Source organism: Scyliorhinus torazame, chromosome 10 (genome assembly GCF_047496885.1).
Source record: "Scyliorhinus torazame isolate Kashiwa2021f chromosome 10, sScyTor2.1, whole genome shotgun sequence".
In the NCBI taxonomy this organism is placed as follows: domain Eukaryota; kingdom Metazoa; phylum Chordata; class Chondrichthyes; order Carcharhiniformes; family Scyliorhinidae; genus Scyliorhinus; species Scyliorhinus torazame.
The window spans coordinates 242264333-242278631 of NC_092716.1; the positions used below are offsets into that span (position 1 = coordinate 242264333).

General features: G+C 40.7%; 1 long non-coding RNA gene across 1 annotated transcript in view; it reads right to left on the reverse strand.

Moving 5' to 3' along the window:
* The window catches only part of LOC140384687 (uncharacterized), a 31551-nt gene extending 26364 nt beyond the window's left edge, over nt 1–5187 (reverse strand). Inside the window, exon 1 of the long non-coding RNA XR_011933126.1 lies at nt 4987–5187. This is a non-coding gene — a long non-coding RNA (uncharacterized lncRNA). The remainder of the gene's footprint in view (nt 1–4986) is intronic.
* Between the last annotated feature and the right edge of the window lie 9112 nt (nt 5188–14299).

The following is a 14299-nucleotide window of genomic DNA, read 5'->3' on the forward strand; positions in this document are numbered from 1 at the left end:
ACATGTCCAGAAATAAACTCCATGCATATATGTCTTTTAGGGAATACGTATTGGAGATAGTGGGCAGCAGGTAGCTGGAGAATCACCCTAACGTTACATTTCTAAACCAATAGTGGTCGGAACTCGCTCTCTATCGGCGCTGTTGAGTCTTTTTCATTTTCAGCAAGTTATGTTCCGAGGACATAGTTTAAACGTGGCATCTTGCTATCACATATAGTACAAAACAGACTCGGAGATTATGCGTATCGAGGAGAAAGAGTAACAAAATGTAACGTGAAAATGTCACCCATTCGGCCTGCACGCTGAATTGTCAATGCATGGTTTAGAATCGCTCTGTATATTTTAAAGCAAATACTATCATTTTTTAACGTTCATTTTTTCACTTCCACTGTTGCTACGAATAATAATCGATTATATCACCCATTCTGACCTGGGATCTCAAATGTTACAGGCTGAGTTGGTAGATATGTGTGTAATTAAAAAAATATATGGCGGGGTGAAATACTGCTCCAAATGGTAATTGTTATCGCAACTTTGCAAACAGTTCTGTCTCTTCTAAAATTTTAGCTGCAACACTAACTACCAAGGTACACCAAACACCGTCTTTCTAACCTTTTAAATGTGTCCTTTACATTGGTCAGATATCCATGCAACCTCTTAAATTTCCATTTCTATTGTGAATGTGGATTAACACTATTGTTACAAGTATGATGTGGATGAACATTACTGTTACAAGTCTGAATGTAGATTAACACTATTGTTACAAGTGTGATTGTGGATTAACACTATTGTTGCAAGTGTGAATGTAGATTAACACGATTATTACAAGTGTGAATGTAGATTGACACTATTGTTATAAGTGTTAATGTAGACTAACACTATTGTTACAAGTGTGAATGTGGATTAACACTATTGTAACAGGTGTCAATATAGATTAACATTATTGTTACACGCGTGAATGCGGATTATTTCATTGTTTCAAGTGTGAATGCAGATTAACACTACTGTTACACATGTGAATGTGAATTAACACTATTGCTACACGTGTTAATGTAGATTAACACTATTGTTAAAAGTGTGAATGTGGAATAACACTTATTACAAGTGTGAATGTAGATTAACACTATTGTCACAAACGTGAATGTAGATTAACAACATTGTTACAAGTGTGGGTGTAGATTAATACTGTTGTTACAGGTGTGAATGTGGATTAACACTATTATTAGAAGCGTGAATGTAGATTAACACTATTGTTAGAAGTGTGAATGTAGATTAACACTATTGATACAAGTGTGAATGTGGATTAACACTAATGCCACAGGTGTGAATGTAGGTTAACATTATTGTAACACACGTGAATGTGGATTAACACCATTGTTACAAGTGTGAATGCAGATCAACACTACTGTTACACACGTGAATGTAGATTAACACTATTGTTAGAAGTGTGACTGTAGATTAACACTATTGATACAAGTGTGAATGTGGATTAACACTAATGTCACAGGTGTGAATGTAGATTAACATTATTGTTACAAGCGTGAATGTGGATTAACACCATTGTTACAAGTGTGAATGCAGATTAACACTACTGTTACACTTGTGAATGGATTAACACTATTGTTACAAGTGTGAATGTAGCTAAACACTATTGTTACAAGTGTGAATGTGGATTAATACTGTGTTTATTGTTACAAGTGTGAATGTGGATTAACACTAGTGTTACAATTGTGAATGTGGGTTAACTCTTGTTACAAGTGAGAATGTGGATTAACACTATTTTTACAGGTGTGAATTTGGATAGTCAGAGGCTTTTCCCCAGGGTAGAGGGGTCAATTACTAGGGGGCATAGGTTTAAGGTGAGAGGGGCAAGGTTTAGAGTAGATGTACGAGGCAAGTTTTTTATGCAGAGGGTAGTGGGTGCCTGGAACTCGCTACCGGAGGAGGTAGTGGAAGCAGGGACGATAGGGACATTTAAGGGGCATCTTGACAAATATATGAATAGGATGGGAATAGAAGGATACGGACCCAGGAAGTGTAGAAGATTGTAGTTTAGTCGGGCAGCATGGTCGGCACGGGCTTGGAGGGCCGAAAGGCCTGTTCCTGTGCTGTACATTTCTTTGTTCTTTGTTCTTTGGATTAATACTATTGTTACACATGTGAATGTGGATTGATAGGATTGTTACAAGTGTGAATTTGGATTAACACTATTGTTACAAGTGTGAATGTGGATTAACACTATTGTTACAAGTGTGAATGTGGATTAACATGGTGCTCATTGTTACAAGTATGAATGTGGATGAACACTATTGTTACAAGTGTGAATGTGGATTAATACTGTGTTTATTGTTCAAGCGTGAATGCGAATTGACACTAGTGTTACAATTGTGAATGTGGGTTAACTCTATTGTTACAAGTGTGAATGTGGAGTAACATGGTGCTCATTGTTACAAGTGTGAATGTGGATTAACACTGTATTGGTACAAGTGTGAATGTGGATTAACACTGTTCCCATTGTTATACATGTGAATGTGGATTAACACGGTTCCCATTGTTAGAAGAGTGAATGTGGATTATCACTGTTCCCATTGTTAGAAGTGTGAATGTGGATTAACAGGGTGGTCACTGTTACAAGTGTGAATGTGGATTTGCATGGTTCCCATTGTTACAAGCGTGAATATAGATTGATAGTGCTAATTGTTACAAGTGTGAATGTGGATTGACAATATTCTCAATTTTACAAGTGTGAATGTAGATTAACACGGGGCACATTGATACAAGTGTGAATCTGGATTGACATTGTTCTCATTGTTACAAGTATGAATGTGGATTAAAATGCTGCTTATTGTTACAAGTGTGAAGGTGGATTAACATGGTGTTGATTGTTAAAGTGTGAATGTAGATTAACACGGTGTACATTGTTACAAGTGTGAATGTGGATTAACAATATACTCATTGTTACAAATGTGGATGAGCACAGTTCCCATTATTACAAGTATGAATATGGATTAACACAGTGTTCATTATTACAGGTGTGAATGTGGATTAACATGGTGTTCATTGTTACAAGTGTGAACGTGGATTAACACGGTTCTCATTATTACAAGTGTGAATGGAGATTAGCACAGTTCCCATTGTTACAAGTATGAATGTGGATTAGAACTGTTCCCATTGTTAAAAGTGTGAATGTGGATTAGCACTGTTCCCATTGTTACAAGTGTGAATGTGGATTAACACGGTCCCCATTGTTACAAGTGTGAATATGGATTAACACTGTTCCCATTGTTACAAGTGTGAATGTGAATTAACTTGGTGCTCATTGTTACAAGTGTGAATGTGGATTAACACTGTTCCCATTGTTACAAGTGTGAATATGGATTGACACTGTTCCCATTGTTACAAGTGTGAATGTGGATTAACATGGTCCCCATTGTTACAAGTGTGAATATGGATTAACACTGTTCCCATTGTTACAAGTGTGAATGTGGATTAACACGGTTCCCATTGTTACAAGTGTGAATGTGGATTGACACTGTTCCCATTGTTACAAGTGTGAATGTGAACATGGTGCTTATTGTTACAAGTGTGAATGTGGATTAACACGGTCCCCATTGTTACAAGTGTGAATATGGATTAACACTGTTCCCATTGTTACAAGTGTGAATGTGGATTAACACTGTTCCCATTGTTACTAGTGTGAATGTGAACATGGTGCTCATTGTTACAAGTGTGAATGTGGATGAACACTGTTCCCATTGTTACAAGTGTGAATGTGAACATGGTGCTCATTGTTACAAGTGTGAATGTGGATTAACACGGTTCCCATTGTTACAAGTGTGAATATGGATTAACACTGTTCCCATTGTTACAAGTGTGAATGTGGATTAACACGGTTCCCATTGTTACAAGTGTGAATGTGGATTAACACGGTTCCCATTGTTACAAGTGTGTACGTGGATTAACATGGTTCCCAATGTTACAAGTGTGAATGTGGATTAACACGGTTCCCATTGTTACAAGTGTGAATGTAGATTGACACTGTTCTCATGTGTGTCTATTTCTGCTCATCCCGTCTGTATTTGGAGTTCACGATTGGATAGTGAATTGTGGAATAGGAGTTTATAAGATGCTATATTTAGCTCTCTTCTCCCACATCATCCTTTTTTGTCCCTTTACTGCTCTTATAATTATGCATCATCCTTCTCCTCTCACTTTGCTGTTCTTAGTCATATTTTGTTTGGTTGAGTGGGTGGAATCTCTATTTCAGTGATGTTGTCATGTGAAGGCAATATGCAGTGTATTGTATAGTGCTGCCACTGCTGACACTGCATCTGACCCAGTAGTGTGTTCTGTCTGGACAGTGGCGCTTCGAAGAAGACAGACAGGAATGCATTATTAATATACATTAGAGAACATATCAAATTGATACTGGAAAACATTTTCAAATATAAAATGAAATAGCTCGTCCTTTTACCCAGCGTCCATTCACTCTGCCAACAAATCATCAGAATCTTTCTTCACCAACACGGTATGATGAAGCTATACGGTGGATGATATACAGTCGAAACACATGTAAATTGATCGGTTCAACGTACATAATGAATGATATGTGTTTCGGGTGTATGGATTTTGCGACAGATGGATGAAGACCTGATGTGCGAAGGCATCAAGCAAACAAACTGAAATACATTTACTTTGCAAGGATGCGCATTCTGCACAGTTGGAAGCTTAAATTAGGATGCTGTGTTTATATCGTTGCAATTTTAGCCAAAGCGTTGATCTAGTCTGCAGGCAGTTTGCCATAAGGTGGGTAGGAAGATAATGAGATGGATGGGACATAGATGCAGAGGTATGCATGAATGAAACATACAATTAATCGTCATGCAGACAGAGAAACTGATCACACGATTTAATAAAGAATCTGCATATGATTTGCATTTCCAGACAGCAGCATGCTCTGCAAATAAGGACACACCAAACACCCACCTTTTACAACAGACCTGCCTTGCCGCCTTTGCATTGCACCCATGTGCAACGTGAAATAAAACCCCAGCGTCAAAGTTCATCAGCCCGTTGCCGTGTTGAGTTCAGTTGCTGAGGTTTTCCGGGTGCTGTGCGGCTCGACGTATTTACAAAGCCGAGCAGGCAGAATGAAAATAAACACGTGTAGGAAACTGACACCTTCCAGCTCGCAGCAGCCGCCTTCCAACAGGACCTTTCAGGGGCATGGCTGCTCCTTGGGGTGGAGGGAGGGTGGGGTGTTGGGGTGGGGGGGATCATAACCTCATTAGCCCCAAGGCTATTAGTGAATTAACTAATTCAGAGTGTGGCGATGTAATTTCACCACTCCGATCGTGGAACAGCATGGCTTCAAAGTCGTGACTGATAAATGAGTAATCTGCGTGGATGCGTCATGACTCCAGTCACAGTTCCCTGGGAGCTGGGGAAAATCGTGCCTTACTTGATCCATCCCTAAATGAAAGACTCCCCCAATCAGAACTTTGCAAACAAGGCTCGCTGTGCAACCGGGCGATCCGTTCAGTATCTTTTATTATCCTCCATAGTACGAGAGGGTTGGTCCTGGAATACCTAATTAGCCAGATCGTGACCCTCCCACACAGTATAATAACTTATATACTTTCTGTGGGTGAGAGGAATTTTAGTTTACAATTGCCACTGACACCTCAGCGGGCTAAATCCAGGACCGGCTAGCGGAAGGAAGGGGTAAGGTGGATCCAGACTTTTCAAAAACAATTGTTATTGTGGTCACTTGAGATGCAAACGTTAGTTACATTGGGTGTAACAGAGCCGGACATGCTATTGTTATAAGAACCTCGAGTGATAATTAATGTTAAGACGCGTATATTAGAAGTATGATGGATGATCACAGAATTGCTACGGGGCGGAAGGGGACCGTGTCTGCACTGGCTCTCCCAGACCCATGCCAAAGTGTACTCCGGTCGCAGGAGCTGTTTATTCAGCACTATTTAAAAACAAAATGTTGAATTAATGACAGTAAAGCATTTTGGTGCTACACGTTCTCGCACGTTTATATAAACATACGTTGCCCAGCAAAGGACTTGAGTTCCGCAGTAAAGAAAGGCTTAGAATGGCTCAAACTTTACCTGCTGGATGGTGGGTGATAACCTGGACGCTGCCTTCGATATAAACCATGCACACTTGCACCAGCCAAGTCTTCACACTTTCTCCTCGGTGCCAGGAAACTGCGAGAGGCCATGCAAACAGACAGTAAGACCACCCAGTCTGTCTGAGGGTGGGGGGAGACAGGGCACCCCCCTCCCCTCCCCTCCCCCAGACTGGACAACAAGGTGGCCCAGGGTGGCCCATGGTTCCTGGGAGCAGGCTCGCCAATGACTGGAGGAAGTTTCTGTGACCTGTTTCGTCGGGAGTTTTGAAAAGGGGGGTTCTTGAAAGGAGCTGTGTAGGGATTGGACGATGATGATTCGGTGGACACCCAATGAGCTTGCGCGCCGGTCCCTATTTATTTACTGGCCAGGGGGACCGGGCGCCTCTTTACGCAGCGCCGGCAATCTGCAGCACAGACTCCACTTGGGAAAGATCGTGATCCTCGCCAGGATTCCAGTCCATTCCTCCATCACCACCTCTCCAGCTCCATCCCTCTCTGTGTCTCCCCCCCCCCCCTCCCCTCTATACCCCCTCCCTCCCACTCTCCTCCACCTCTATTTGTGTTAAAAACATAACCAGGCTGCTCCTGCTCTGGGAACGAGTGGATTGTATGGGCGGAGGCAGATTGGGGGGGGGGGGGTTGCTGCTGGATCGTGTCAGGGTGGCGATGGATGTGGGGTAGCTCCAGACACGTCGTGGAGGGCGAGGAGGGGAGGGGAGGAGAGCCGGAGGGGGGGGACCCGTGCTGAGCGCCCAGGAACGGCTCCATCTGAAGCTGGGGAAGACGAGCTGCAAAACCTTCAACATCTGCGCCTCTCGACACCCGTGCAATCTGCTCGATTTGATTTATTGTGCGCCGTTTCCCCATTGCTGGAGCAACCTGCTGTTCCCCCACACTGCCTCCCTCCTCACCCCCCCCCCCCCCCCTCACCCCCACACACCCAGAGCTGACTTGTCTTTCTCGAATCTTTTTGCGGTCTGGGCTTGCTGTAAGTGACTATGTAGCCGGGAAGCCCTTACCCCAAAAAGCATTCGCGGAGGACGCATTCATCGAGGGAGCCACGAAGAAAAAGAAGGAAGCTGCAAAGTGGCAACTCCGGATTATCGCCGCGCACCGGGATTGGGAAAGGACAGATCCCACCCGCCCCCAGCACCTACCCCTCTTTCCCCGGTCTCCCCGGCTGCCCACCTCACCCAGCAGACCACCGAATACCACCCAACTACTGCCCAACTACAATGAGGACACCCCAATCGGCCCCGAACTTTTGCATTTTGCAACCCTTCCCCAGTTAGTGTGGTGCCTGCCCCCCCCCCCCCGTCACAATAAATGAGAATGCACTCCCCCCCCCCCCCCCCCCACCACCACCCCACTCTCTTTATAAAAGTTGATGCGAGAACATCACATTGTGCCCGACCACATCAATAAACACTTCCATCCACAGCCTTGCCAGCGACGAGCTGTGTGAAGGGGTCGGGACAAAATGGCTGGATAAAGCCATACATTTAACACCCTTACTGCAAGAATATCAGGACGGGAGCAGGGGCTCGTTCACTATTTAATCAAGATAAAGGAGGAATGCAGAATGAACAGGGAAATGCATGCAAAAGTTCCAAAGTTTCTCCATAAAATAAGCCAGGGAGAACGTCCCAGGGACCCCGCCGTCAATGTGCACAGCGGTGCCAGGCAGCAGGCATAACCCAGCCGGATTGTCTGTTTAAAACTCCTCTCCAACATTACCGGGGATCTATTGGGTCCGGGGGCAAGATTAAAGGTTGCAATTTAAGGTGTAGTTAAATAGGCTTCAGGGTAAAACGGGAGCAGAAACGACGCCCACTTCTGGGTTGCAATCGCTCGCTCGCTCTGAGATGCAACAGCGGTGGGAGATCGTTTGCATTTTGCAAGAAGTGATATATCTCTCTTTTATTTTAAACAACAACAAAGGATCCATGTCGCCCTACCGATGCACACTTCGGTAGAGAAAACTTTTGAATCGGCGGAGTTTCAGATGCAATACTGTGAAAGTTGAATTAGAAAGTTAAAGAAGGTGAATACCTGTCAAATGTCAGTATCCAGTTGTGTCTGTTGAAATCCAAAATGAAGAGAAAAACAAAATGATCTAATGCATCTTAACAGGAGAAATATTACCCAGCCTAAATAACAATATATATTTGAACCCTGGACTGAGTCTAAACCTGGACTTCTCTGATGTTGAACCATATTACTTGTAGGGAGACGTAGATAACGCAAGGCCTTTACTGAGCGTCAGAACAGGGAGTTGTATACATAGGAGCTAATAAATGGTGACTTTGGATGAAAAAAGTTAAGCAAAATTCAGCCCGCTTCACTGTTTCCAAAAATCTAATCGAAGATGTCCCATGAGAATCTTCGCAAAAACATTACCTGATATAACCACAGCTTCCATTCAAATTGAACTTTTGTGTGACCTGTAAACCCACTGAAGAGTATTCAAGGTACAAAGCAAATTACTGCGGATGCTGGAATCTGAAACAAAAACAGAAAATGCTGGACAGTCTCAGCAGGTCTGACAGCATCTGTGGAGAGAGAAAGGAGTTAATGTTTTGAGTCTGGATGACTCTTTGTCAAGGTCTTAAAACCCCTTACTTAAACGGTCCAATGTGTTAGTCAGCTTGCGGAAAAACATTGTTTATTTTCCCTAAGACCGTTTGCTGTCATCTTTATCACAGCAAAGTTAACCACTGTTTATTCTGACTTCATATTGTAAGTAACAGGCCCATACACAAGTCACAGGGGCTTCAACTGCTTTCAAAGTGAAGCTTTTTCTTTCAAAATAAAGCTTTCCCATTGCTGTTTCGAGAGGTGGGTTTCCAAAATTGAGCCAATTTGACAAAGACCATGTCAACAAAATGACTGAAGTAATGCAGGAAAGTTTGGCATAAAGAAAGTACTTTGAACCTTGTATCCATATCTGCAGTGAATTTGGCAACTTTGTAAATTTAATCTGAGGATGTGGGCATTGTCAGCAAAGCTGGCATTTTATTGTCCATCGCTAATTATGCCTGAGAACATGGTGGTGAGCAACTTTCTTCAACTGCTACAGTCCATGTGGTGTAGGTGCACCCACTGCAATAGCATTTCTTGCAGCAATTATTAAGACGTTTTATCCTTTTTTCTTTAAAATAAATTTACAGTACACAATTTGTTTTCCAATTAAGGAGCAATTTAGCATGGCTAATCCACCTACCCTGCACTTCTTTGCATTGTGGGGGTGAGACCCATGCAGTCGCGGGGACATTGTGCAAGCTCCACACAGACAGTGGCCCGGGGCCAGGATCGAACCCGGGTCCTCAGCGCCGTAGGCAGGAGTGCTAACCACTGCACCACTATGCCACCCTAAAGAAGATGTGTTATCCAGCTTCGAGTGACAATATACCAATGATTAAACAAGAATTTTGAGGAGAGCATGCAACTGGAATGATTGAAAAAAGAGACTTGCATTTATATTGCACTTTTATCACCCCAAGAAGCTCCAAAGTGGTTTCTAACTCATGAAGTTCTTTTGAATTGGAGGCACTGTTGCAATGCAAGAATTGCACGTATATTCAAATAATTACAAGTATAGATAGGAGTGTATATACAGAATATCATTTGGTATGTATCAACTGTTTACAACATATCACAAACATACTTATTCAAAGAATGACCTTTGCTACTTTTTCTGACTACGGCCATTCTTTGTAGTCCGCTATGACGTCTATCGCCTCTGAGCTAGCTGGTCTACCTTGGCTCCTGATTATCAAATTCCTAACCTTCTTTTCAAATCCTTCCATGGCCTCCGCCCCCCCCCCCACCCCCCCCCTGCTCTGCCACTCTATCCTTGTAATCTCCTCCAACTGGAGAGCCCTCCGAGATGTTGGATTTGTTTACTGTCACATGTACCGAGGTACAGTGAAAAGTATTTTTCTGCGTGCAGCTCAAACAGATCATTTATTACATGAGAAGAAAATACATAATAGGGCAACACAAGGTACACAATGTAGACACCGGCATCGGGTGAAGCATACAAGAGTGCAGTATTAATCAGGTCAGTCCATAAGAGGGTCATTTAGATATTTGTGCTCCCCTAATTGTGGCCTCTTGTGCATTCCCAATCATACTTGCTCCTCGTTTGGTAGCTGCGTCTTCACTTGCCTCGACCCCAAGCTCTGGAATTCCCTCCCTAAACTTCTCTGCTTTTCTACCCTGCTTTTGTACTTTAAGACAGCTCTTAAAATCGACCACTTTAACTAAGCTTTTGGTCATCTGACCTGCTATCTCCTTATCAAGGTTAATGCTATACTTTGTTTTATGATGCCCTGGTGAAGCATCTTGGGACATTTCAGACATGAGAGGCACTATATAAATATAACTTATTACTGGAATCAGAATCCACCATTTACTAGGAACTAATGTAACAGCATAATGTGCCTTGTTACAAGTACTGTGTTGTGACCAGTTACTTTTATATTTATAATTATTGATGTACGATGTGCAAGTGGTAAATTTGAGATTTTTATATTTTTCGCAGAATTGAAGATACAAGATGATATAATATTCTGGTGACAGGTCACAATCCAGAAACATTAATTATTTTTCTCTCTCCACAGATGGTGCCCTACCTGCCCAGTTTTTCCAGCATATTTTTTTCAGTTTTCCAGAGTCCACAGTGTTTTACCTTTGTGTTTGAGGATAGAATGTTGCGTTTTCACAGTTTCACTTGAGTTGTTACTGTTTTCAGCTTTATCAACTATAGCACAAGCTGTATGTTCCATTTCACTTCTGCTGTCATTTGTAGTAAGTAAGGGCTCATGTTTCAGAAATGGAATGGCTGCCATGGGACCTGTTGTGCAGATCTGATCAGAAAAGCCTCCAGCATATTGATATAGTTGCTGGAGCCACATTGCCAATTCTATTTCCTGCACTTTCTAAAAGCCCTTACATTTTAGGCTTAGGATGCTTGAAGTTGCACAGGTATGACAATATTACCCATTCTTTCTAAACTGGGCTAGCTTTTCTACACCACACAAATAGAAAAATAGAGAATAGGAGCAGGAGTGGGCCAATCAACCCTTCGAGCTTGCTCTGTCATTCAACACGATCACGGATGGTCCTCTATCTCAATGCCGTACTCCAATGTTCTCCCCATAGCCCTTGGGACAAACAATCTTCTCATGATCCACTTTTAATTTTTAATTGCATGCATCTCTCTCTCTATATATATATATCAAACTTTGCAGTTTCTAGAAATCCAGGCAGAATATTAAGATCATTAAAAAATGTATGGAATCAACACAGTATCTGTCATGTTGTTCTCTGAATAATTATTAATACTCAATCTGTTATTTTTTCTAGAAGCTAGATTTTAGTGGTGACGTGATTCCAGTATTCAAAAGATAACCGACCACGTGGCTTCATACTCCAGAAAAGTAATATACACTAAATGATCTTCTTTCCGTAGAATAAACTGCCTAACCTGTATTTTCTTTAATTATTACAATCTAAAGGATATGATATTCATCACAATCCATTCATGTCATAGTCTTGTAAACAATAACTTTCTATCCTAGTATTATCCCTGCAGGCTACCTTGGTAATACTCCATTTTATAATTTTCCCTAATCTACACAAATGATGTGCACATATTTACAACGTTACCATATTTGGGAGCTAATTGGGAGCGAGGTTGGAGGCGGGGGTGGGGGGGGGGGGGCTGTGGTGAACATTGTGTTTTGTATTTAAATAAGTAATATTGGTGAAAACATGGAGTAGCATTAATGTAACAGATCAGATGATCCTACTTTCTAAACTGCATTGACCTAATCATACAAACTACTTCAACGTGATAAGATAGATGATGTGGGTTAACATTTTCAGTCTTGTAGGATTCTTTAGTTCGTTTGATATACTGTAGAATTTTCCAGATTATTCCTTTTCCCCCTTTTAACCAATACATCGACAAAGCAAAATCTATTGCATTCTCTGCATGTTGTCATAAGACCAAAAACGTGATTGTCTAATTTAGGTTTGACCTGGTAAAGTATCTCTACCTTTTAGTACTAATGACTTAACGATTCTTCGACAGGATAATTCAAGTCATGATGCATGTACAAGGAGAGATGGACTCCTCAATAATATATTGCATCTTTATACCCAACTGAAGAGACCTATAAAAATGTTGACAATTGTAATACAGTATCTGTGGGACAATGAGGTCAAAAGCATAGCAAGCCTTAACTTTCTAAATCAACCTGATTTATGTAGTTTATATTGTCTTGCCATAACCATGATGCACGTATGGAAAAGGAATGAAGCAATTACAATAATCAAGGATCTGATTAACTCTCCATATGCACAGTTAAAAACTATCGAATGAACAAATACAACCACATCCTTGTTTTGACTACTGAAATACTTACATGTGATATTTGTGATTTAATTCAGCAGAATAGGCATTTGTCTAAAATAAATGTATCAACTTTTACTGTCAGATCAGATAAATCAAAAGGAATACATTGGAGAGCTCACATTTTGCAACAAAGCTTCTCAAAACTGAACAAATATATCTGAAAATGTTTTGTTCTCCATCCTACATGTAGTAACAGTTTATCTTGAAGATGTGCTACTCTTTGATGTTAACTAATATATGTTCTCTTTTCTCCAGGCAGAACATTTTTCTGTCCAGCCATCTATAATAATTTGGCATGGTAGATCAAGGCTTATATTACCTTATAGAAGGAAGGCCATACCTGTACATGAAGTTTCTGACAACATAAGGAGCAGGACATTCCTATAAAAATCAGGTAAGGCCCGTTTTTAAATAAAAAATTGAGTGCACATATTAAATGCTGCCATTTTTCACACAATAAACAAAACAGAAACTAAATAGTGAATTGCTGGATAAGGAATATTCCCCAATTAGCAAACTGTTACACGAGCTGACATAAAACAAGCTTTCCCTCATAGGCAACAATTAAAGGATAATTTGTGCACGAGATTGTTTGTAATCTTAAATAGCTTGGATGAACTGAAGGAAACAGAGCAGGAAGATTTTAGAGCAAAGTAACCATCTTGCATATGGTTGAAAAAGACAGGACATATTTTAAGATATAGCTTCCCACATCTCCACACCTAATATGTTGTTATTTTGTGAAAGACACTGCCATATGTATAATCTCAAGATTAAAACAATGACAATACATCTGATAGACATAATTAAACTGCTTTCTGTAAGCTCTATGTGGATTTTTGAAGTTTCTTAAGGAGTCAGAATATATTGAATGAGTTTTCCCCTTTAAACATTCAGTTTAAATAAACCTTCTGAGACCCATAAGGTTAATATTCTGTTTTACAAATTTGTACTGCATTTTTTAGTTTAGAAAAGATATGTATTCTGTGCAAGAACAATATTATTACCAGTATAGGGTAAATAGTAACAAAGACATTTGTGTTTGTGTATTACAAAAAAAAAATCAGATTCCCCTTACATTAAAAGGCCTTTTCTCGGTTATATAAACTAATTATTCAGCTAGATTTTGCTAATTCACTAAAGATTTAATCCAGTAGGTGTTACCTTTTGACCACAAGTACTTAATAGGAACAAATGGTTGATAGTGTTGCATATTACCTAGTTTTGGTTAAAAGGGACTAAAATTCTAACCGTATGTCCAGGAAATTATTTTGAATTAAAGAAAGTTGGCTACTATCAGAGAGCGTGTGTGATAAAATAAGAAATAAAGCTCAAATTATATTAAAGTGATAGCTAACAACTGGCTAAATAAATTTTGTAATGTTAGTGCCAGCTGTTATGTAGAAAGTAGTAAAAATTAAAGGGGAAACTAAAACAGAGAATATAGGCCAGAATTAATCCCCTCTCAAAACTGAATTGTACACATTTCACCTTTGCACCAAATTCCTTGTACATGATTTGAAAAGTCAAAGAAAACACGGGCCCATCCTCAACATAATACAATAGGAATTCAAAATTAGGTTGCCAAGAAATGATTTTTAAAAAAGTTCCGCAGACTTCATTAAACAAGTTTCTATTAAATGAGGGGTGAGGGAGTGTGGGTGAGGGAGGGATGGTGAGGAGTGTTGGTGGGGAGTGTGGGTGAGGAGAATGAGGAGGGTGGGGAT